The 23037-nt window shown below is 46.8% G+C and overlaps 1 long non-coding RNA gene across 3 annotated transcripts in view; it reads right to left on the reverse strand.

The window, feature by feature from the left end:
• Nucleotides 1-23037, reverse strand: part of LOC144761696 (uncharacterized) — a 155446-nt gene that overhangs the window by 9373 nt on the left and 123036 nt on the right. The window contains exons 2-3 of one of the 3 annotated variants that reach the window (XR_013595852.1): nucleotides 8262-8326; nucleotides 2234-2396 (exon numbers count right to left, since the gene is read on the reverse strand). The exons of 1 other annotated variant lie outside the window; for it this stretch is intronic. This is a non-coding gene — a long non-coding RNA (uncharacterized LOC144761696). The remainder of the gene's footprint in view (nucleotides 1-2233; nucleotides 2397-8261; nucleotides 8327-23037) is intronic. One more of the 3 variants, XR_013595851.1, reaches the window with a different exon arrangement.

Here is a 23037-nt window from a genome sequence, read left to right on the forward strand (position 1 = left end):
CCTGCTGTGAGGCAGGCACAAGATTTTGACGCAACAGCGTCCTAAAAGTGACGCAGTGAAATTCATAGATTTCACTGCGTCACTATCACGAGGCTTTTTGCGGGGGAACACCCCCTCTGCATACATTATACCTGGCACAGGTATAATGTAGCGCAGGGGTTTACAAAGTGACGCATCTGCTTAGATGCGTCACTTTGTAAATAGTGCGCAACAGCAGGCATGTTTTACGCTGCAGATGCGCCACAAAAAATGACGCACCGGCGGCGTAAAAGTGACGCACAGCCTCATAAATGAGGCCCGAGGTACTTTCACTTCTCAATCAATCCCTGGTACATGGTACCGTCCCCGCTAATCTCAAAACAAGCACGTGTCATCCCACTCCTGAAGAAGCCAGGAGCGGATGTGAAGAACTTAAAACATTTTAGACCGATCTCCCAACTCCCCTTCCTAGCAAAAGTGCTGGAGCAGCACGTGCTGAAATCCCTGTCCCATCACCTCGAAATTAACAACCTCCTGCAGCACAACCAGGCAGGGTTCAGGGCCTATTACAGCACAGAAATGGTCATGCTAGCAGTGCTGGACGATCTCAGGCTCCGGGCTGACAAGAAAAGGCCGTGTGCCCTGGTCTTACTGGATCTGTCCGCGGCATTTGATACGGTCAACCACAACCTACTTCTGTCGCGGATACACGATCTCGGAGTCCAGGGCACAGCCCTCAAATGGCTCACATCCGTCCTCAACGGCCGGTCACAGAGAGTACAGCTGACGGCCCACACGTCCGATTCGGGCAGTCTTTCCTGTGGAGTCCCGCAGGGATCGGCACAGTCCCCCACCTCTTTAACCCTTACCTGCAGCCCTTGATACCTGCCCTAAACACCATGGATTGCCAGATCTATGATTACGCTGATGACATTCAACTCATCATCCAGATCGACAACTCCCCAGCCTCTCACGCTAATACACAAAACATCCTTAAATTTATCGCCAACTGGATGACGGCCAACTCCTTAAAAATCAACCCGAACAAGACCGAGGTCTTGGCCATTGCCACCGCCTCTAACCCTTGGAGTTAATCTTCTGGCCCCAGGAACTGGGCGCCGGCCATGGTTGTTAAGAGCCTAGGAATCAAAGTGGATGCTAATCTGTCCATGACCCAGCAGGTGTCTGCAGTAGTGGGAACTTGCGCCGGCCTGATGAGACAGCTCCGTGATCTCGCCCCCTCTTAAGCATTTCCACCCTCAGACTGATCGTGTCGGCAATGATAACCTCTCGTCTTGACTACGGAAACGCCTTGTACATAGGCCTCCCGGAGAAATTACTTGCCAGACTTCAGGTCGCCATGAACGATGCTGCCAGGCTAATTTTCAGACTGCCCAGAGGGGCCCACGCCACCCCCCCTCCTCCAACAACTGCACTAGCTCCCAGTAAAGCAGAGAACCAAGTTCAAGGGCCTCTGCATCACGCATAAGGCCATCTATGGCCAAGCCCCTATGTACGTCAAAGATCGCTTAAAACTTTACACCCCGAATCGGGCGCTCCAGTCCTCAGAGGCATGCCTGCTGACATGTCCTTGCTTCAGGCTCACCTCCAAAGGGGGTAGAGCCTTTTCCATGGCTATCCCCCCACTGTGGAATAAACTACCAGAGACACTGTGCAAAGAGGGCGCCCATCTTCCCTTTAGGAAGAAGCTAAAAACGGTCCTTTGTTTAGAAGCTTGGGGCTCTCCCCAATGCTACTCCCTTCGCATCTGCAGACCAGGCCGTGCCTCTCTCTCTTGATAGTGCTTAGAGCTGATAATTGCGCTCTACAAATGTAAAATACAAATACAACATTTCTCTGCAAAATATCGGTTATACACTCTCACGCACCACCACAGTAAAAAAAAAATTAAAATACATTAACGGAGTTTAAAACCCTGTTTAACCCCTTCGATACTCATGACGAGCTCAGCTCGTTATGCAGTACACTGCTCGTGTGCTCATGACGAGCTGAGCTCGTCATGAACAATGGGAAAAAAAGAGAGCCAGCACTCAGGGAAAATTGCTGTAGCATTGAAGGTGTCAAGAATTGTTCAAGGTCATCAGGGCAAGATTCTCTCCAGAACACTGCTGGCTCTTCAGAGGGCTCCCTGAAAGGCTGGGGCCCTGTGCCAGAGCCCCCCTTACCCATGCCCTAAAATATCTCTGGAGTAGATATATTTCAGTGGCATGATAGAGACAGTTAGAGCACTTACTGGCACTTTGCACACAAGGGGCATGCAATGGGTGTTGCTGTGGGCGTACCCAGCAACACCTGAGACTGAGTCCTAGGATGGTTGTTGTCACATCATTGTTGACTACGTGGCAGCCAATCAGATCTCATCTAGATATCTGGCGGCCTTGATGATCTACTGCAGCCTGAAATATAAAAATGTTTTAAAGGCTTAATATTTTAAAAACGATAACATGGATTTACATCAGGCATTTTGTGATTTGGTGATAATCCATTCAGTAGGTTTTTGTGAATTAAGGTTTAAAATATTTGTATTTCTACACAGTTAAGTCTGTGAGAGGCTCAAGAAACTCTCACAAGAGTGGCAATTTAAAAATAGAGCGTTCTGATTGGTCCAGGGAGCTTTATTACCATTGGCCCATATTGCTCCCACAAATACTGACATATTCACCTAATTATAAAGTTACTTTAACCTTTTTTTCAGTGAAAATATATAACGGTGTATCCATGAGCCAAACTGTGATTGGCTGGTTCAATATAAAATTAAAAGGGTGCAAGGGGCCAGGGTAGAGGTACTTTGCCCCCATAAATGGCTTAGGAGGGTCTGAAAGGAAATCCTCTTTGGATGAATTGGTAAAAGTAAGACTTTTTATGCCCATTCGGCTGGTCCTCAGATCCATTGTGGCTTTGCAATGTATCCACACATCCTCAGCAGCTTTGTGAAAAAACACTAAGAAACACACAGACAATCACACACATACACACACAGAGGCACACCGGTTCCACACATTCACATTCACACTCATTCACACACACACACAATCCAAAACTCACACACAGACTCACACTATCATACACTCGCACACATACCCACAGATCTCCATGCACAAATACTCAGACACATCCATGCACCCCTATACGAACAGTCACAGACACAAGTACACAACTCCACGATCACACACATGCTCACACAACCTCACACTTATACCCCATAAACCCAAATAGCCCCTCTCATATACACAGAACCAGAGACACCCAAATAATCCCCCCACACACCCTCGCACCCACACAACTCCACACTCACATACACACAATCACACAATCCTACACACAGACACATATCCAAACACATATACTCACACACATACCCACAGAGTCCTACTGATATACAGTCACAAATGAAGCACACAACTCTGCATTAACACACACTAACACACAACACCACACTCACATCCCACAAACCCACACAACAAACTCCACACATATATCCAGAGAATCCACCCACACAACCTCTCCCAATGCACAATTACACACAGTACCACAAAAAACACACCCACACAAGTACATATTCACACAATCCTGTGCACACACCCACACATCCCCACACACATATTTACACAAACTCACACAACCCTATATGCACCCTCACAGACATAAACACGCAACTCCACACTCACAAACGCACACTCACACAACTGCCTAAACATACCCACAAACACACACACACTCACACAGACCCAAAAACCATGCACAAACACAGTCACAGCAGATGTAGACAACCACATGCACACACACTCCACAACCCAACACTCATACCACACAAAACCATACAGCCACGCAAACAAACGTACACCCACTGAATCTCCCACACACACAGTCACACACTTAAACAACCCCACTCAACCAATGAAACACAACTCCACACACAAAGACACTTACACAATCCCACACAATTCACATACTCAGACACACCCACACAACCCCACACATACACACAGTCACAAGCACACAACTCCACACTTACACACATACTCACACAACCCCAAACTCAAAGCTCTACAAAGTGAACAGAGGCCATACAACATTGGATCTGAAAAGTGACAATGGTTCTTTAAATGTTCCAAAAATGTATTATCTGGGAGTGCAAGAGTAGTAGCCGAAAATTGGTGGAGGGATTGTCTGACACATAGGACCAACCAGCTATGGATAAAAAGGGGAAGGATAGGTTCTTGGGTTAGTAAGCGTAGAATATAGGTTTCAACAAGAAATAGCATAAAGAACGTTTGCCTGTAAAAGAACTTAGGAAGGGCCTACTTTGTTAAACAGCAATGGTGTGCTGTAAAATCTGGTAGGATACAATCAATCAGCGAGTCTGTGGAAAGGTCAAGGATAGAGAGAGGTACAGTAAGGAAGTGAGTGATAATTGGAAATACTGAGGTGAGTGGGTTCCAGTTTGAATGTGAGCAAATGTTGACGTAAGATAAGCCTTCATGGGGTGGGTCAGGTTATCTTGATAAGGTCAGAGGGCACTTTTCATATGTGTGAGATAACCAAAAATTTGAATTGTGAATAGGTGATGCTTGAGGTGTCATAATATTCCTGTGCCATTTTTGAATGCTACAACATCAAGAGATAATTGCATTGGAAGCTATGAAGAGCATGGAACATTCATCTCTCTCCACAGATTATGACAGAACATCAAATGAACGACCTGTAACTTGGGAAGAAAAATGAGCTATATGCAGTAGTATAACAGAGATAATGCATGTTTTTAAAAATATTTGGTTTCAGAACAACCATAAGAAAATGACATGCAGAGCCACAAAAACATAGGGTAAATTGTCTGAATATGATGGTAGATATTTAAAAAACATCAGTGCTATAGGCTGGAAAACCTTAAAAAATGATAGGTGAAATATGCTTTCAAGATTAATTGAGGCAGTTGGAGTGAGTAATTAAACATATAAGAACATGTAGAGAGTTGGGGTTGGTGCCTAAGTGGCACAGAATACACAGGTATCTCAAACGGAGAGGGGTACACAATGCTAAGCCTCAAGAAACACTTCTCACAGTGCGCATGGCGGTGTATTTGGCCAACGCGCAGGGTGTTCTTTTGTGGATACGAGCGGGGTTCCCTTTGGAGGGATGCACATAAAGATAGATAGTAAGGGGAATTAAGTTTGAGTCACAGGTAGATTATATGCTAGATGAATTACACTGGGGAGTGTGTATGAGCCTCAACAAGATCAAGTTGCATTCCTGCATTCTCTGTCTGTGCTCCTGGACCACCTAACTGATGAAGCTTTGATCTTAGACCGGGACTCTAACTGCGCAGCAGATACTGTCCTTGATACTTTTACTCCCCATTATATGGAGCAACAGCTCACAGGGTGGCTGTGGGCTTCCAGGACTGGCAGCGGGACTAGGGGCTTGAAGACGTTTGATTAATGCAACATGGTGCTGAAAGGGAATACTCTTATTACTCCCACACATGCAGGCTTCATACTGTAGTTTCTAGTGAGTTAGAAATGATGCAACACCTTTGTCTCCTGATTGACTCTGTAGAACTTTGAAATGAGTGTTAGAGCAGAATGCAATGAAGGCGGTTTTTATGGTTGAATTTGCAGTTACATGCAGACAAATAAAGATGTGTAATACTAAGCACCATGTGTGGTGTAGTTATTGGCAGGTGCCTAGGCTTGGGGGACCCCACACATACCCATCTTGACTGTTATATTTTTTCAAGCCGCCTGTGCCAATGCATGGCCCAGACAGAATATCTGGGTCGCACTCTTTCAGACCACAGCTCATTGTAAGAGGGTTTTTGACCGGGGGATGAACACCCGGTGGTACCCATGTGGTGACTGAACATAGAAGCCCTCTATAGGATCACACTGTGGGAGGCATTTGTGGTATATTTTTAGGTCAATCACAGCACAGTATCTGATTGCTTAATGTAGTGGGAGGCTTTTAAGGTGGCCCTCTGTGGGCATTGCATTGGCTGGTCTGTGAGTGTGCAACAGGAGTTAGACAGAGAGCTGCTTGAGCTCAATGATGTCCTGCACAAATTGGAAAATGCACTGGGTGTTGACCCGGACACACTTGCACAGATACTAGCTCTAAAGGAAGGTGTTTCATGTTGTACTGTAAGGAATAAATCAACAGGCTACATGAAGATCAAGGGAGGGCTGGGAGGCCGCTGACCTGGCTTATTACTCTGGAGAAGCGGGGAATGCACATTACCTATTTGCATGCTGCTGACGGCATGACTCTTCATTCCCCCAAGAACATCAATGCAGCCTTCCAGGACTATTATGTAGAATTGCATTGGTACCCACCCTGATTATGGCTGGGGCGGCGTGGGTCTTTCTGGAGTGACTATTACTTCGAGCCCTGCCGCAGGAGACTGGGGAGGGCTTGGGTGGGCCAATGACATCCCATGAAATTAGAAGTACCATTAAAGACATGGTCACAGGCAAAACTCTGGGTCACAATGGGCTGCCTGTGGAGTTTTACTCCACATAGGCTGGAATGCTGGTCCCTAACTTAGTGACGCTATATGCCGAGTTGCTTAAAATGAGGCTTTGCCGGCCTCCCCTAGGGAGGCAACTGAGGTCTTTCTTCTCAAATTCAAGACTCCAAGTGCTGCCGCAGCCGCATTCCACTCCTCTTCATGTTAAACATGGATTTGAAAATCCTTAGTAAAGTCTTGGCAACCAGACTGCTGTAGCACATGCAGGTGTTAATTCACTGGTAACAGAATGATTTTATACCATTGAGGAATACCTCTTCTGTGGCTATATCATATTTTGCATTACTCTGATGTGCAGTCTTCGACAGGTGTGGGCACCCAATACCTTTACGTATTTATGGATCCAGATTTACCACAAGTTGGTGGATCTATCGGAGAGCAACCTGTGGCGGGCTGCACTCTCTTCCTTCATGTGTTCCCTCCTGCAGACCGCTCAAACTACAAAAACCAAACGTCATGTCTCACTAAAGACCAAATGGGAATCAGTGGTAGGCCACAAGCCCCCAGATCCAGAAGTATGTAGGATATTGGCGTACATACAGAGGGTGTCCCCAAATACATGCCTGACTACATTCAGTTCAATTACACCCACTTGACATACTTGACGCCGTTAAGAATCAGAACCATATATGGAGGTGAGCCCTGAGGATACCCATTATGGGGTGAGGTTTTGGCCAGACTGAACACTGTGCTTAACCACACTTTACTTGTATGGTGGAAGCATGTCTCCTGTGGGCCTTTCTTAGGCCCAAATCCCGAAAAGTTGGCAACATGTTTATTAATTTGACAGTAGCCCTGGCTAGGAGGTGCATATTGATGGCTTGGAAGTCCATGTTGGGACCAGGAGTGGGGCTATGGGTGAAAGATGTGACCACATGGGTCAGGGCAGTGGGGAGCGCGCCCTTTTGCGGGACTATAGGTGGAGGCGTTAGAAGTATGGTAAAGCCCCACTGGCAAGGCCGGCCCTGGCATCAGAGGGCATGATGTGCTAATGGAGACTGACCGAGTGATAGTTGAACACTGGGAAGCATTGCCTGCAGCCACCCAGTTGGGGTGTACTATCTCCTCCGGTGCCCAGTAACCCCTCTGCTACTGGGTATCCCTTGTGCCCGCGACCTCTACCTCGAAAGGCTGATGGCTGGGTGCGCCCACAGTGTAGCTCTGATCCCACATGTGTAGCCCCATGTATCTCCTCCGCACACATTCACCCGTAGATGCTCGTAACAATCCCCCAGAGACAGCAATCTGGGAGTATTCCCCAGTTTGTCGGTTCCATACCTTTCTCTCCCTTTTCCTTTTCTTTTTCTTTCCTTTTCTTTTCGTTAAATTGGCATTGGTAAATATATGCAGACAGGAACATTGCTAGGTCGACTGTATTAGGCCTCCACATGGGAGTGAACTCTGGGATGTCTTATAGGAACTAGGCCATTTAAGTCTAATGGCTGAGGTAAAGTAGAGTATATTTAACTGTATAGCCCGCACAATACATTTTGGGGAGGCCTAAAGAAGAGACATGTACTTACAATGTTACTGTTTTGACTATGATAAATGTTGTGTATACAGTCACTTCCCCACCCACGGAAATTATTGTGTGCGCCATTGATTCTGAAATATACAGCTGAAATTCCAGTAAAAAGAGATTTAAAAAAAAGATATAAAAACATGTAGTCATAAGTCCTGATGCTTTAGTAGACATATTATTATAATAATATCTTTAGTGATGGGCACATCGTCTCACCTCAGTAGTAAAAGAAGTATTCTTTACAGTTGAAATTCCTTTATGGTCATCGGCTTATCCTGATCCTGATTTACAAAAAGAGGACAAACAGAGGCGCATTTCAGTCACTTGCACTGTATGCTATAAAGAATGCAACTTGTTGCACTTCTACTTTTGAGATTTTTAGGTAGCTGTGTTGAGAAGAGGGAAACAGTACCATTAAATCAGACACATTTCTGGAGTTGCATTTAGAGTGTGTATTTATTTGATTTATTTAATAGTGGAATTTATTTAGTGCTGAAATATTGACTGGATCATCGGAGCACTTCACTGAAAAAGAAAACATATTACATTGATGAGAGGATAAAAAGAGTATGGCCAGTATATAAACCTTTGGGGATTATACAAACAGTCTGGAAAGCAATCTTGAAGTCAGTTTTTGGAGTGAGGAGGAGTTAGCGGAGTGCTCATAAGAAATGTGCACTCACTTATCTGCCCCAAAGATCCATTTGTTCCTTTGACCGGTGCTTTCACCTTTTTGACCAGAATGATGATAACATGTAAAAACTTTAGAAGGGCTAATTGTTGACACACCTTACATTTAGCTTGTATCTGGTTGAATTACCGGGGACTTGACAGCTCCCTGTTGTCGTGTCTTCAGATCAATAACGACAAACACTAATGGTGTGTGTTCAGGAGATTTATTTCTTACTTGTTACCAGTTCCCTGTCCCTACTCTAACTGCCCCTTTCCTGTCTCTGCCCCTCCTCTTCCTCCAACCCCGTGACTCCTCCCATCCCAACTACTAGACCGTGCACATCATTACATCTCCCCCTTTGTTAACAAAAGAAATTAACTAGTCCGATCATAGTTCTTTAATCAGCCTCTTTGGTTTGTGGATGTCTCTTCGAGGTCGGAGGCACATTTCAACCTCTGCAGGCGCATCTTCCGTTTGCCTGTCAGGTCTCAGGGTTGGACTGGGTTGAGTCAGTCCGTCTGCATCTCGTTGTACTGAATCCCCATCGAGTGTTTCTTTTATACCCGGGGTACATTTCTGAAAATGAGACACATTTCAAGTGATCCGTCTTTTCTCAGACTCAGCAGTGATCATGGTGCCTTTTTGCTGAGTGACAATCAATGGTTCTTCTTTGAACCGACAATCCGTCTTCTTGGCCTGCTCTTGTTTGACCACTACACAGTCTCCTGTCCGAAGGGAGGGAGACTTGGCTCTCCGTCTATTGTCTGCATATGTTTTCATCCTCTGTTTCCCCGCTTGATCAGCCATCACTGTTTCTCGATGGGTACGTGTTGGGGACACCGGTGTCAGAGCCCCTTCCCACGTCGGGATCCTTGTCCTGATGGGTCGCCCCTGCATGAGAGTGGCAGGACACTTTCCGGTGGTCGCGTGTGGGGTGGTCCGATAGGCTCTTAGCACCTCATTGAGGGCTAATTGTAGGTCCTTCTTTTCCAATGTGGCTTGTTGAAAAGCCTTTTTCAGGGTGGCCATGAACCGCTCAACTGTGCCATTGGCCTGGGGCCACAGCGGTGTGATCTTCCGATGTCGAAAGTTTAGATGCCTTGCAAATTCACGGAACTCATGACCGTTGAAGGGGGGACCATTGTCTGTCTTGAGTTCCTTGGGAACACCCCACGCGCCGAAGACCTCATCTAATACAGCGATGGTGCTGGAGGCGTTGGTGGAAGACACAAACTGAGCTATCGGGAATCTCGAGTATTCATCCATGATAGCCACCACATACTTGCCTGACTGGAGGGGTCCATAGAAGTCCATCGCAAGTTCCTGCCATACCCCACTGGGCAATTTAGTCATTTGAAGAGGAGCCGGGGGTTCTCCAGGCTTCACCAGTTGACACTGGGGACAGTCTTTCAGGGTGAGCTCTACCATTTGATCGAGTTGCGGGAACCAGACTCGCTCCCTTAGAGCTCTCTTTGTGGCAACCACTCCCCGATGACCTTCATGGGCAAGGTTGACGACACCTTGACGTAGCTGCCTCTGGATGACAATCCGATGGTCTCGCAGCAGGAGCCCCTCTGAGGTCGCTGACAACTCGTCACTGACATGACAGAAAGCTTGCATTTCCTGGCGGGTTTGTGGGTCACTTACTTCGTCCTCACTATGATGTCGCCAGCGATGTATGCGCAGTCGGCGCATTACCTTCTGAAGGATATTGTCTTGCTCAGTAGCGTCCTTGATCGCTTCCAAGGGGACTGCCGGTGGCCGGGCTACACCTACAACAAAGTGTATGTACTCTTCAGCTGTCGACGGGTGTGAGACGTTAGATGCTTGAGGGTGTCTGGACATGTAGTCCGCCGGGTTCTCACCCTTGCCAGGTTTATGAATGATGGCAAACGTGTATTCCTGCAGACGTAGACCCCACCTTTCAATGCGGGGCGGCATCTTGGCTTTGGGATTACCGAAGATGATGACAAGAGCCTGGTGATCCGTAATCATGGTGAAATGTTTGCCAAAGATGAACACGTGGAAATGTTCACATGCCCACACGACCGCTAGGCTCTCTTTCTCGGGCTGAGAATAAGCCTTCTCTGTGTCGGACAGGCTGCGACTGGCGTAGGCCACAATGTGATGCCGATCAGTGTCACTATCATTCTGAGCCAGGATGGCACCCAGCCCCACTGGACTGGCATCCACCGTGATCTCCGTCTTCCTTTTGGTGTTGAAATAGGCCAGATTGTTCGCCGATTCCACCGCCTGCTTGATCTCTTGGAAAGCCCATTCACACTGAGGGCTCCACAGAAATGGTTGTCCTTGCTTGGTAAGGGCACGAAGTGGATGACTGATCGTGGCATAGTCCTTGATGTATCTGGAGCAATAACTTGCCATGCCCAGAAACGATCTTATGTCGCTCACATCTTGAGGGCTCTTGGTGGTGTTGAGCGCTGTTACTTTCTCAGGGTCGGGCTTCATTCCCGCCCCAGAGAACACATGACCGAAAAACTTGAGGGTGGACTGATGGAACTCACACTTGTCCTTATTGAGAGTTAAATTAGCTTCAAGGAGAGCATGGCACACTCGATCCAAGGCTTTGTCATGTTCTTGTGTATTTGATCCATATACCAAAATGTCATCACTGTAGTTCAGGGAATTCGGGATATGCCTGATGGTTTCGCGGATGACCTCTTGAAATATTTCTGCTGCAGAGGAGATACCAAAACTCAGCCGTTTGTAACTAAACAAACCCAGATGGGTGGCAAACGTTGTAATGTACCTCGACTTTTCATGCAACTCCAACTGATGGTATCCCATGTTGAGATCAAGTTTTGAGAATACCCTTGCTCCATTCAATGCCGATATCATATCACTCAGGTGAGGCCCTGGGTGACGCTCTCATTCTATGGCCGTGTTGGGGAGCCTCATGTCCACACATAGCTGTACCTTCTCCGGGGTACCCTTTTTTGGAACTATCACGACCGGTGACACCCATGGGGTGGGGCCCTCCGTTTTTTCAATAATGTCCGCTTGAAGTAGTTCTTGTATTTCTTCCTCTACTGCCTGCTGAAGGTGGAAAGGCACCCGCCTTGGATGCTGGGCGATCGGGCGCACTTGGTCGTTGATGTGTAAGCGAATCAGACACTTGTTCATTTTGCCTAGCCCACTGAATAGCTTGGGAAACTTGCAGACAATGTCCGGATTGTCATGGACCCGGTACAGGATTTCAACCAGACTGAGCCGCTCTGCTGTGGGCAGACTGAGCAGACAATCAGCCTCCGGTCCGTCAATGACGTGAATGTATGCCGATACTGCTGTGGATTCGTGCTTGAGCGTCGTTGCGAACTTGCCCAGGCAGGGAAGTGGTTTCTTCGCCATCCAGGTAAACACCCTGACATGTGCTGGACTCAGGACAGGCATTGGTTTCATCTTGTTATATTCGGTCATGGGCATGTAATTCAGTGATGCCCCACTGTCAAGCACAAATTTGGTGGCATGAGTCCCCACTTTGATATCTAACGGAGGATACTTCTTCAGCTGGTCCGGGTCGGCCACCATGCATATGTATTCAACCGTGAATTTCGTCTCCTGAGAGGTCGACCTCGATTCCCTCGATGGTGACCTTCTGATCCATTGAGATCTGTGAGATTCCCTGCTGGAAGGTGACGAGCCAGAAGACGATAGTGCTCTGTCTTGGACAGCTTTTGCATGATGTCGCTTATCCTCTGGGGGAGATCTGGTTGTCTCACTCCTTCTCTCCTTGCTGTGTACTCCGCACATGACTTCAAAATGGTTCTTGCGTCCACATTTCCGGCACTGTTGGCCCATTGCTGGGCAGGTGTCTGTGTGTGGGAAGTCATACCCACATCGGTAGCATTTCCGTGGACGTTCTGTCTTCTTGGCATATCCGCTTGCGCTGTGCTCTTCCTTATCCTCACACTGAAAAGCGCTGACTGCATAGCGTGGTATTTTAAATTTGCGAGTGAAGCTAAATTTTAAAACTGTGTGTGGAATAATTTTGTCACTTTCCTTGATTGCACCTCACCTTTCAGGCTGATTACTAAGCCTTGTTGAATCACATTTCGCCTACTCCCGCCCCGGTCCGCCGCGTCCATTTCTGGGCGTTTGATGCGGAGGGTGAGGAGGAGCCTAGCACTTCCGGGCTCCAGGCGGCCAGGTCAGCGTTCTAGTTGCCCCTATTTCCTATAAATGTGTGTTGGTCAGCGACCGCGCAGCGGACGCGTGCAGCGGGCGCGCCGCATTCGCGCCGAAGTCGAGCCAAAGTCAAGCCCGTCTGCGCCCGTCCGCGGTCGGACGGGGCGCGGGGCCATAACCCCTGGCTCTTCTACCTCTGCCATTTGTAGGTATGACCGACAAGATTTGCTGGATATCCGGCTTAATATTCCCACATGCCACAATCATTTGATGCATGCTTTGTCTCTAGGAAATTGCACATCGTGCACATTTTCCCCTGTCAATAATGTAATTGTTACTGGCGTCTTAAACACATTAAAAGCTGCTCTGCTCAACTGTAGATCTCTACGAAAACACTGCTTAGAAATATTCCATTTACTTGAGGATGACAAAATTCAGATTCTGTTTCTTACGGAAACGTGGCTGGATGACTGTTCAGATCCCGATATTATTCAAGCCCTGCCACCTGGATACTCCCTTGCCAGATTGGACAGGAAAGATGGCAGAGGCGGGGGCATTGCCATTATTACTAAAGCCCCACTAGAATGCACCCTCTCTCCCATCTTGGTCGATCATAGTGAAGCGGCATCCTTTACCATCATTACTGGTCCGAATCACTCCTTTTCAGGCATTCTGGTGTACCGCCCCCCGGGAAGACTTTATGATTTTACTCCTACTCTTATGGAAGCCTTAACCCATCTTGCACTTAGAAAAACACGCATTGTAATGCTAGGCGACCTAAATGTCCATTTCGACGACCCCCTTGATAAGGAGGCGGCTGACATTAAATCAGAGTTATCTTCTCTGAATCTACAGCTAAAAAACAGTGACCCAACACATCAGCAAGGTCATTTATTAGACCCTGTATTTGGAAACTGGAAGGGAGTTCAGACTTTTCCCCCTCAGCCTATACCCTGGTCTGATCACTTCATAATTCCGATTGTATTCCAACTAGAAAAGACTGAGCAGCATATACAAAACTCACAGCGTTTCAAACGTAGGAGATGGAAAAACTTCTCTAATGATTCCTTTGAAAAAATCATTCTGGATGCAGGCCCTCCTAAAGGTTCGGATTGTGAGACATCATATGCCTACCTACAAGACTGTATCACGAAAGCACTGGACACCACTGCTCCTATTCGCACTATAACAACTGCCACTAGAACAAAAAAAACAGCCCCGTGGTTTAGTCAGGAGCTCCAGTCTGCGAAAACAGCTTGTAAGAAACTCGAAAGAGATTGGCGCACTGATTTCTGCCCTGAAATCAAGGCCCGATATAAAATAGCACAAAAAGAATACTATAAAAAGGTACGTCTATTCAAAGCATCGTACTATAATAACCGAATCCTGGAAGCGGAAAACTCCTCCAAGGAGCTATTCCAGATTTACAAAGAAATCTCTATAGTGGATGCTAATCCCACCTCCCACACTGACTCAGTGGAAACCTGCAATAAAATTGGCAAGTATTTTTCGGATAAAATCACAAACATCTATGTGAATTTTTCCAACAATATAAAACCTGGCATTGACTTTGTAGAGAACGTAGACCACACACGCACGCAACTTTGTCTATGTGCGTAAAAATGTGTAAAAGTATTAAATCTGGTTCTCCGCGAGATCCTGCGCCACCAAAAATTTTGACTGCGAGTCTCTCGGTCCTTGAGCCCCACTTTAGACACTTGCTTCAAATGTCTTTCTCTACGGCCTGTCTACCCGCAGACTGGAAAAAAGCAATAGTGTTCCCCATCAAAAAAAAAACCAACGTGAGTCAGGACATAATGGAGAACCTACGACCGATCTCCCTGCTGCCCTATCTTGCTAAATTAGCAGAGAAAGTAGCTAATGCCCAACTCACGGTCCATCTTGAAGCCCAAAACGCCTTCCATTCCTCTCAATCGGGCTTTAGGTCAGGCTTCTCGACAGAGACAGCACTCTTGAGAGCTACTGAAACTCTGCGGGAAGGAGCAGACGAGGGCAAGACCATGGCTTTGATCATGCTGGACCTTAGTGCCGCGTTTGACACTGTGGCACATTCCATTCTGCTACAGTGTCTAAACAGAGCGGGGGTCACCAAAGAGGCATTGGGATGGCTGAAAGCTTTCCTCACCAACAGGAGCTTTCAGGTCCAACGGGGAAGTTTTCTTTCGGACAGCATGTCATTGGATCAGGGGGTGCCTCAGGGCTCTGCCCTGAGTCCCACCCTGTTCAACTTATATATGGCTCCATTGGCAGAGGTAGTCCAATCGTTCGGCGTAGAGCTTGTCTCTTACGCCGACGATACTCAACTTCTGATCTCCCTGTCCCAAGCTCCCTCCTCCGCGGCTGACAACTTCAAATCATGCATGTGCAAGCTTGCTGCATGGATGAATGAGCATTGCCTCAAATTAAATGGAACTAAAACCGAGGTGCTCATAATAGGTGGGAATAACATAAATTGGACCAATAATTGGTGGCCCTCTTGTTTGGGACCCGTACCTATTCCCAGTCAGGAAGCCAAGAATTTGGGTGTCTGGATAGATAATAAACTATCCTATGACAGCCATGTCAAAAAAACAGTAGGGAAGTGCTTTGGAGTCATGAAAACCCTCAATTGTACCCTGGATCTTCTACCGATAAGTTCCAGGCGTACCATGACTCAGGCACTTATTACTTCCCGTATAGATTACGGAAATGTGCTGCTGCTGGGTACTTCAGAAAAAAACATGAGGAAATTACAAGTCCTGCAAAACTCAGCTGCACGACTTGTGCTAAGACTCCCCCGTAGAGCTCCCTCTAAACCTTCCTTGGCTGCCCTTCACTGGCTGCCGATTAGCAAGAGGATACTATTCAAAGCGCTCCTCTGGGGCCACAGGATCATTCATTTTAAGGCCCCTCCCTACATGTCTGATCTAGCTACACTTTACGTACCTAATAGATCCTTACGGTCAATGGGTACAGGTCTGCTTAAAACAACGCTCCCTAAAAAAGCTAGAATGGGAGGCAGATCCTTTCGTACTCTGACAGCAAAAAAATGGAACACCCTTCCTATGCACATCAGACAAGAGAATGATGAGGCATCCTTCAGGAAAATGTTAAAAACCTATCTTTTTACTCTTTAATCTCTGTCTCTGGATCCACATTGCAATACTCTTTCTCCACAGCGCGGGGACACGCCGGGAGGCGTCACCAGGCGCTTTACAAACCCCTATAATAATAATAATAATAATAATAATAATAATTGGCATAGCTCGATTTCTTGTCTCTCCTTCTTGATTCATAGCGTCGATGACTTCTGTGTGTGTGTCTGGACGCTGGACGAGACCTTCCCTGATTGTCAACTGATCTTCTCTGAGTGTTGGTGTTTTGAGTCCAATATGCTTGCTCCTTTTTCTCACCACGCCCTGTCTCCATGTTTTTGGCATGCTCTTCCGCCTGGTCGTACACTCTCGTCATTTCCTCTATCTCGTCGAGATTATGACTTTTCCTTAACAATCTCCTTCGAAGCGTCTCTGAATGACAGCCCTCAATGACTCTCAGTCGGATGGCATCCTCCGTTGAAAACAAGTCAAAATTGCAATACTGCGACAGTCGGCGCAGTCGTGATATGAAGGTGCTCATCATTTCGTCTTTGTCTTGACGTGCCTGATAAAACACATACCTCTTGTAGTCCACATTCCTCTTGTGCACAAACTTTCTGTTGAGTGCATCTCGCACTTTGTCATAGGTCCCTTTATCATCCGTCGGTAGTTCTTTGATCACCTTTCCAATCTCTTTGCCAACCAGATTGCGGAGTGCAATTAACTTGTCTCTGTCGCCTGTGACTTTCGACCCTTCCAGGTAGTCCTCAAAGTCCTCCAACCACTCCTGCCATCGAGGGCCCATGCTTCCACCAGCCACCAGAGTCAGTGGTTCCGGGGGTCGCAGATGTGAGACTATGGGCGTGACAGGGGCCGTCACCGCTGCACCACCTCCATTTCGGTGCGGTGAGTTTGACATGGCTAACCTGGCTGACTAACACACTTATTGTCAGGTTCTACACTTGCTAGTGCCTGCTGTTGCAGTGACCAATGGTTGTTTGTGCACTTATCAATGTTTGTTTTGTAGCCGTCAACGCTTGATTTGTAATGTTCAATGCTTGTTTGCTTCTTGTTTTTCAAATGCTTGTTTGCAATTGTCAATGCTTGTTTTGCAATTTTCAAAGCTTGCTTTGCAATTTTCAATGCTTGTTTTGCAATTTTCAATGCTTGTTTTGCAATTTCCAATGCTTGTTTCTTTCAGCCGGGTGCTGCCTGACTTCAAAATGGCCGCTCAGGTTTTGCACATAGGGTGTCCCACTGGTCACCTGACTCTAAGATGGCCGCCGTACATGAAATCTCGATCCACACGAGATGTGCTTTCATTCAGGGCATGCTCTCTCTCCAGGACTCACCGGCAGCCGATTTCTGTACGCGATCTCACTTTTCGGTGTCCCTGCACTCCCAAACCTTCAGTATCTCCAGGTAGGTGCAGGGAAATGTTCTCAGCGTCATTGGATGCTGGACCGGCTGTCTCTCACGCATCGGGGGTGAGCCGTCTCTACCACGTGTCCTGGCGTTCTTCGTCTGGACGCTTTCACATGCCTTGGGCAGCACCTTAAGCGCTCTTCGACCACTGGGGCAGTAGGCAGACTCGGGGTATGCACCCGACTTCTCCTCGTGGGTCGCGTGCCAGTTTGCACGCATCGAGGGTGACTCGCGGGTTTGGCGCGAAACAGCGCACCGCTCCAAACGCCCCAGCGCCGCTTCCTCCCTCAGGGCTCTACGCGATTGCGAGATCGTGGAGCACAGGCAATTGCCGCTGGCCTCTTGTTTTGGGCGGCGGACCTACTTCAGCCACACGTGGCTCACCAGCGTTTCTTTTTCCTTCCTGCTGCCGGGACAGGGATGCTTCTCCTTGGGTCCTGTGGGTGGCTGACTGCACCATCCCACCCTCGTCGCCAGTTGTCGTGTCTTCAGATCAATAACGACAAACACTAATGGTGTGTGTTCAGGAGATTTATTTCTTACTTGTTACCAGTTCCCTGTCCCTACTCTAACTGCCCCTTTCCTGTCTCTGCCCCTCCTCTTCCTCCAACCCTGTGACTCCTCCCATCCCAACTACTAGACCGTGCACATCATTACACCTGTGAGTTGGCCAGCTGTCTCTTTATATGCTGAACACACTCAGATTACTGCTGCAGTTCTTGCCGCCAGCACCAAGACGCCCTGTTGGGCAATCGTTTGCACTTTACAACTGTTATCTTATCTTATTACCTTGGAAAAATAGGCCAAACACGTAGCTGCTGCATTAGTTAAGTAGACCTAAAGACAATGACTAACATTAAATAATAAAAAAACTCAGATATTCAATTTTTAAGACATCTTTCCTTTAATCTACATGAAAGATAATGCGATTGTTCTGGGGTGGTGAAACGGCATATATATTTTATAATTCTATTTACTTAGTAGCTTGTTCTGGTACCTTTATCTAAGGATAGTTTAATAGGAAGCAGGAAAAAAATGGACTGTCAAGGGTGAACCATCAGTTTTGCGCTAATTGGGTAAACACTTCGAGACTATCATCCATTTTATACAAAATTATATAATATTCTACATATAACAGACTGGAGCATAACAGGGACTGTTCCGTATCCATACGCAGCTGATACAACCAATACCGCCCGTATGGATTTTTGTTCCTGATGTGGACTCCAATTTTCGGGGGGAAGCGTTTTGTTCGCTGGCTGTAGGCCATGTGTAACCGGTCACAACTATGCTACAGTGACTGGGAACATTCTAGCAAAGATAGATTAGAATAAAGGTATGGGCATTAGTATGATTTAGCTGATTTACAGCTTAAAGATGTAGTTTATAACTGCCGCATGGGAATGGCTTGAATATGACCATCACATTGGTTTCTGACAGATAATTGACATTTGATATGATTTGTCTCATAACTATCATTTTTAGGAATACATGCCCATATGTGTTTTGAAGACAGAGTGCACCTTTGACTTGATTTACCAACATGTGGATACCCATGAGTCCAGGCGGTTAGATCCGGTCACAATATGGCCGCCCATCAGGCTTATCTGGGTGGGATCTTCCCCTTAACCTACTTTCAATAAAGGATGGGAAGCAGCAAGAACGCCACCGTGACTTGCTTAATTGTTTTGTAATGCTCAATGATAGATTGTGACATTGCTTTTGGAAACATTACAAGACAGTAATGGATAGCTGTTATATATTTTATGTAGCATTACATTGACACTTCAAAGCTCCAGCTGGGGAAGAGTTTTTGCTTCATGCTCTCGGTTCTGAAGCATCCAGTTTGTGTACTCTTTTCTTATGCACAAGAGCCTGGCTGTTGTAGTGATACTGTGAACAGGACACAAAATAATAAACAGCCTAAGCGGCGATAAGGCCCTTGGTAATATGCCCCAGAGTCTGTGAAAGGAGCAACACTGGAGAAATTGACCAGAGGGTACGAAAAGAAGGAACCACAGATGGGCAAAAGGGGAAGCAACACACCTTTGAATGGTCAATTTACTAGACAAAACCCACAAATGGTATCTGTCTGACAACATGCAAGTGGGTAGTGTGGTATGGATATTTTATAATATATCTTGTGTTTGCATACATACGTTCATTTACACATTTGGCCTCACCCATATCACAATTTCTATCATGATTTATGCATGTGGAATCTTGATTCCACTTGTCTTGTGACATCTTCCCATACTATACCGAAACAATGCATGGTTTTTGACTGACATATGTGTTCAATGTTTTCCCTTCATATTTCGTGCCTTAGGATCTGATCATGGTGATAAATGGATACATGTGACCGTGATCATTTGCTTGACATATATAGTGGGGTTCCACTGCAGATGTACTATTGTTGTGAGATAATCATTTGCTGCCTGTGTAAGTATTTTGCTCTAAGATGTGTATAAATACATGTTGCACATTCATTTACTGGTACTTGTATTGTCCCCAATCATGGCTGTATCTGGCCCTTCTACTCCTTCAACCTCTTCCGGTTCTATTACTGCTGCAACTTGCTCCTCCATTGTTTTTACTGGGATGCAAATGTCCAGAACCCCCACCTGTTGCTATTGCGCTAAGACGGTTGTGTGCCATTTTCTCTTTTGTGTGCCTCCTGCATTCATGCCACTTTTTTTTACCTCATCAACAATTTGCACTGTTGAGGCCACTGCATTGCTTTTATTTTGTATTGCCCTCCATAATGCTGTTTTTGTAGCTTGAGTTAAATTGGAAGTGACAAAAAGTTGGTGCTGTTGTTTTGTCCCCTCTGCTATTAGGATCTCTACCTCTTCTGATGTGAATTTTAATTTCCTTTTCCTGCCTTCCTTTGAGGATTCTTGTGATGATCGTGCTGCTGTTTCCGACATGTCTTCAACGTTTTTTTAGATCTTCTTGGCTTTGTCCTCTCTGTTGTATTTTGCCTTGCGTGCTCTGCTTCGCGGTGTGCATTTTCACATTTGCATTGCTCAAATTTTTTTTCATAGCATGTGAGAAGTTGGCCTGATATGTGATGTCCACTATTCTAGTGGGCACCCTGTATCAGTCCAAACAACCCTTATGGTGATGGTTGTAAAGTCAACCTTATAGACCAGCTATCCTAGTGGTAACATGGACAAAGCAGTCTTAGGCTAAACTCAAGAGGGCATGTGAAGCCAGCTGTTTTACCATATGTTTTACCCCTTTAATATCAAATGAAAGGACACCACACAGGTTATATATAAAAATATATATGTATTTATTACTAACACAACCCTCTGAACTCTTTATGAGGTCAGATGCACAAGCACATAACAAGATACTCAATCATCATACAATAAGTTGCACAAAATACAGTAGGGCCCTAGGGGCATGTAAAACCATATACTAAAATAGTGGTATAAGGACCACATCATGAACAAAGGATAGGCATTGGGCCTAGGGAATCGCTGGGTCTACGCTGTACTACCTAAGGATAGGAAGCAGGAGACCCACGGGAGGCGCGTGCAGTGTCTTAACACACACGCGAGTTACCATAGAGTTATAATGGGAACAAAAGAAATGGAAACTAGTTCTTTTAGGGCACTTCCGGATGGACTAGGAGAAAGCTACTGAAAACTAGGACAATAGGATAGTCAATACCCACAGGGGCACCAGAGTACTCGCGTTACCTCACCCACAGGAAGCGGGTGCATAGGTATCAAAGTGTGTCGGGTTTCGTCGCTGAATCCTGTGGAGCCTTGGAGAAAGATGCTGCAGACGACCAGGAGATAAGTGTCCAGGTGGATCCAAGGGCGGATCGAGGATGAAGAGTGCTTGAAAGCAGAGGGGACAGAGTCTGGGCCACTAGCCAGTGACCAAGAAGGAACCAGGAAGGAACCAGGCAATGTCGCGAAGCAATCAGGTGATGTCGTGAAGCTTGACTCTGCAGCCACGTGGACCAGGAGGCATCAGCGATGACCAGGAGCTGGATACGGACTGTCCCACGGAGGATCTCGCTGTTGGCGGCATCGGCTTCTGGATTGGAGTCAACAGGCCTTGGCAAATGCAACCCACGCAGGAATCAAATATTCGCTTCGGGATAGACCAAAAAGGTCTATGGGGCTTCTCCTTTTCAGGGAAGTAGGGAGCAACCTGGAGCAACCAGGCAGGCAGTTTAGATTCAAAGGTTCGTCGTCACAGAGGCCACTAGCCAACGGGCAAGTAACCGGACAGACGCGTCGAGCAGGAAAATGCAGAAGGGCCCCACGCAGAACTCATGGAGTGTGGAGGGCTGATCTTCGATGCAGATGATGCTCGGGGCTAGGGCTTCTCAATCCCCAATGCACAACTTCGAGAGTGCCTCAGAAGCTGCACAAGTAGCAAGGAGCAGGTTTTTCAAGATGGCCGGTCCCATGTCTCTCGTCGCCTCCACGGGTCTCACCTTTGCATGGACTGTGGATCGGAGACAGAAACGTCTAGAAGTCTGGCTTTTGTCGGACTCTGTGCTCAGGCTCTGGCGGGAGCGTCTACAAAGTAAACCGCAGATTGCTGGATGGTGCCTGTAGGTACAGAGTGGTCACTCCTTGACCACAAGGGAGATTCTTCCATCTTCTAGTTGCAGTAGAATATCGAAGGTCCAGAGTTTCGTTACAAGTTTCAGTTCAGGATAAATCTAAAGTCTCTTGACTCAGCTCCTACCTATATACTAATCTGGGGGGCTGGATTACCTGCTAGGTACCTCCTATGGGTGGGACCAGGAAAGGGGGTTGTTACACCCCTTTCCCTTTGTCCAGTTTCGAACCAGAGCTGGGGCTGGAGTGCCCCAGCAACTGGTTTGAACCGGGCTATGCATGGAACCCCTTGTGTGCCCCAGGCAGTGTCTCATTTCATTTAGTCTTCCCTGCCCCAATACACTATGGCCTGTATGGGGTGGTGCTAGCACCTCCCAAGACAGGACACCTATTGTCCAAGCCTCCCTTGCTGGAAGGACTCCCAGGAGCAGGAGGTCAGACTTGTGTCTGTGGCAGCAGCATCCATTTTGTGATGCTGAGGCTCTGGTTAACTTTAACCGGGATTAACGGGAACAACACGTCTTCTCCCTCTTGAAGGGTGGAATGCTACCCCCGTCACCAGAACTGGCGAGGGGGTAGTATTCCAAAGCAGAGGATTATAATGCACTTAAGAGTATATGGTATGGCTATATCATAGAACAGCTACAAGGACATGGTTCCGAAAGCTGCAGACAGGCTCAGCTCATGCTAGAGCCTCATCTCACATAAAAACAAGCACTCTGCCTTCAGGATTGTTAAGGCCTGCCATAGGAGTGACTTATAGGTATATATGTGTCTATATATAATGGTAGGTATACGAATACTATACCTAAGCAAGGGGTGATTGCACAACCTTGCCCCAGCTGAGTGATTTATTTATTTATTTATTTTAGGAAATTTGTTAAGCGCACAAATACCCGTGGGTGTCTCGGCGCTGTGGGTCCACTATGTTGTCCATGAAATGATCACTATTGAAAAAGCCACGTTTTAATCTGTTTGCGAAAAGAGAGAAGAGAGGTGCAGGTTTTAATTTGGCACGGAAGGCTATTCCAAAGTTTGGTGGCAGTCACTATAAAGGACCT

This window comes from Lissotriton helveticus, chromosome 6 (assembly GCF_964261635.1).
Source record: "Lissotriton helveticus chromosome 6, aLisHel1.1, whole genome shotgun sequence".
Lineage (NCBI taxonomy): Eukaryota > Metazoa > Chordata > Amphibia > Caudata > Salamandridae > Lissotriton > Lissotriton helveticus.